The following is a 3,367-nucleotide window of genomic DNA, read 5'->3' as shown; positions in this document are numbered from 1 at the left end:
CGACCGGCTCGGCCATGGCCGCGTGCTGCGTGCGTGCCCCGCCCAGCCCGAACATGTCCGGCGCGCCAAAGGGTGTGGCCTGGACATTGTCCGGCCATGTGTGGTGCTGCCCTGGACGTGTCCGGCTGGACATTGTCCAGTGGCCCACTGCTACTGTCAGTAAAAAAAGGAATATCAAAATAAATAAATAAATAATAATAATAATAAAATTAATTAATTAATTAAGGAATTAATTAAGTTAATTAATTATAATTAGGTTAACCTAATCACTAATTAAACTAATTAACTGTTAGTTAATTAAAACAGTATATGACATGCGGGACCCACACGTCAGATTGACCCAGTCAACTCCTTGTTGACTGCTGACGTCAGGCTGACGTCATGATGACGTCAGCGTGCACTATTCTGGATAATGTTAGAATTAAATAGTTAAATAAATTCTAAAAATGATTAAAACTTTAGAAAATCATATCTTTTAATCCGTAACTCGGATTAAAATATTTTCAACATGAAAGTTGCTCAGAACGACGAGACGATTCCGGATACGCAGTCCGCTCATCCGCCACACACCCCTAACCTATCAAACTCGCAACTTTTCCCCTCCGGTTCATCTGTCCGAAAACGCGAAACACCGGGAATACTTTTCCAGATGTTTTCCCCCCTTCACCGGTATCACCTACTACCGCGTTAGGGCACACCGAACACCGCGTATTGCCTTGTTATATTTTGTGATGCTTTGTTTGCTCTGTATTCATTATTTCTTCCCCCTCTTCTCTCCGGTAGACTACGAGACCGACGCTGCTGCTGACCAGTTCGACTACGGAGTTGACGACCCCTCTCTCTTGCCAGAGCAACCAGGCAAGCCCCCCCCCCTTGATCACCAGATATCGCCTATTCTACTCTATACTGCTTGCATTAGAGTAGTGTAGCTTGTTAGTGCTTTCCATTGATCCTATTCTGATGCATAGCCTGACATTGTCGCTACATCTGTTGATACCTTACCTGCAATCCTATATGCTTAGTATAGGATGCTAGTTTATCATCATTGGCCCTACATTCTTGTCAGTCTGCCTTGCTATACTATCGGGCCGTGATCACTTGGGAGGTGATCACGGGTATATACTATACATACCTACATACTATACAAATGGTGACTAAAGTCGGGTCAGCTCATTGAGTACCCGCAAGTGGTTCTGACGAGGGGGCTGAAAGGACAGGTGGCTCCATCCCGGTAGAGGTGGGCCTGGGTTCCCGACGGCCCTCGACTGTTACTTTGTGGCGGAGCGACGTGGCAGGTTGAGACCACCTAGGAGACAGGTGGGCCTGGCCCTGTTCGGCGTTCGCGGATACTTAACACGCTTAACGAGATCTTGGTATTTGATCTGAGTCGGCTACGAGCCTATACGCACTAACCATCTACGTGGGAGTAGTTATGGGTATCCCGACGTCGTGGTATCAGCCGAAGCACTTCAGACGTCAGCGACGGAGCGGCGCGCGCCGAATTGGACTGGAACGCCACTAGGCTAGGTCTGCTTTCGGCCGCGTACGCAACGTGCAGGTGTGCTATGGGCGATGGGCCCAGACCCCTGTGCGCTTAGGTTTAGACCGGCGTGCTGGCCTCTCTGTTGAGCCTAGGTGGGGCTGCGACGTGTTGATCTTCCGAGGCCGGGCATGACCCAGGAAAGTGTGTCCGGCCAAATGGGATCAAGCGTGTTGGGTTATGTGGTGCACCCCTGCAGGGAAGTTAATCTATTCGAATAGCCGTGATCTTCGGTAACAGGACGACTTGGAGTTGTACCTTGACCTTATGACAACTAGAACCGGATACTTAATAAAACACACCCTTCCAAGTGCCAGATACAACCGGTGGTCGCTCTACCTCAGGGATATGAGGAGGGGATCGCCGGGTAGGATTATGCTATTTGGAGATGCTACTTGGAGACGCTACTTGGAGGACTTCAATCTACTCTCTTATACATGATGCAAGACGGAGGCTGCCAGAAGCGTAGTCTTCGACAGGATTAGCTACCCCTCTCTTATTCTGGCATTCTGCAGTTCAGTCCACTGATATGGCCTCCTTAAACATATACCCATGCATATGTAGTGTAGTTCCTTGCTTGCGAGTACTTTGGATGAGTACTCACGGTTGCTTTCTCCCCCCTTTTCCCCCTTTCTTTCGTTCTGGTTGTCGCGACCAGATACTGGAGTCCAGGAGCCAGACGCCACCGTCGACGACGACCCCTACTACACCGGAGGTGCCTACTACTACGTGCAGCCCGCTGACGACGACCAGGAGTAGTTTAGGAGGATCCCAGGCAGGAGGCCTGCGCCTCTTTCGATCTGTATCCCAGTTTGTGCTAGCCTTCTTAAGGCAACTTGTTTAACTTATGTCTATACTCAGATATTGTTGCTTCCGCTGACTCGTCTATGATCGAGCACTTGCATTCGAGCCCTCGAGGCCCCTGGCTTGTATTATGATGCTTGTATGACTTATTTATGTTTTAGAGTTGTGTTGTGATATCTTCCCGTGAGTCCCTGATCTTGATCGTACACATTTGCGTGCATGATTAGTGTACGATTAAATCGGGGGCGTCACAAAAACTGGATGCACTTTGTGTACAAAACAGACAATCTCCTTCGAAGTATCAGGGTTTCATATGGAAACTCGTCTGTTACAAAGGGATTTCATTTTTTTGAACTTATTTGAACTCCATAGTTTGTATATGTTCAAAATGCACCATTCAAAGTCGTATCATCAATTTACAACCCTTTCCGACTTCATTTGTTATTTTTCATGCATTAACTGATTATTTTGAGCTATAAGACCATGAAATTGAAAAGCATTTGAAATGAACTCTGAAAAGGTTCCAAGTTCGCATGATATCATCATTTCACCCACATAGCATGTGCAAGAAAGCACAGAGGCTTACGGCAAAAACTGGATGCACTTCGTGTACAAAACAGACAATCTCCATCGAAGTATCAGGGTTTCATACGGAAACTCGTCTGTTACAAAGGGATTTCATTTTTTTGAACTTATTTGAACTCCATAGTTTTTCTATGTTCAAAATGCACCATTCAAAGCAACATCATCAATTTACAACCCTTTCCAACTTCATTTGTTATTTTGCATGCATCTACTGATTATTTTGAGCTATAAGACCATGAAATTGAAAAGCATTTGAAATGAACTATGAAAAGGTTCCAAGTTGTCCTGGTATGGTCATTTCACCCACATAGCATGTGCAAGAAAGTACAGAGGCTTATAGCAAAAACTGGATGCACTTCGTGTACAAAACAGACAATCTCCTTCGAAGTATCAGGGTTTCATACGGAAACTCGTCTGTTACAAAGGGATTTCATATTT

The sequence above is a fragment of the Triticum aestivum genome, chromosome 4A, assembly GCF_018294505.1.
Source record: "Triticum aestivum cultivar Chinese Spring chromosome 4A, IWGSC CS RefSeq v2.1, whole genome shotgun sequence".
Classification (NCBI taxonomy): Eukaryota; Viridiplantae; Streptophyta; class Magnoliopsida; order Poales; family Poaceae; genus Triticum; species Triticum aestivum.
This window is presented reverse-complemented; position numbering follows the sequence as displayed.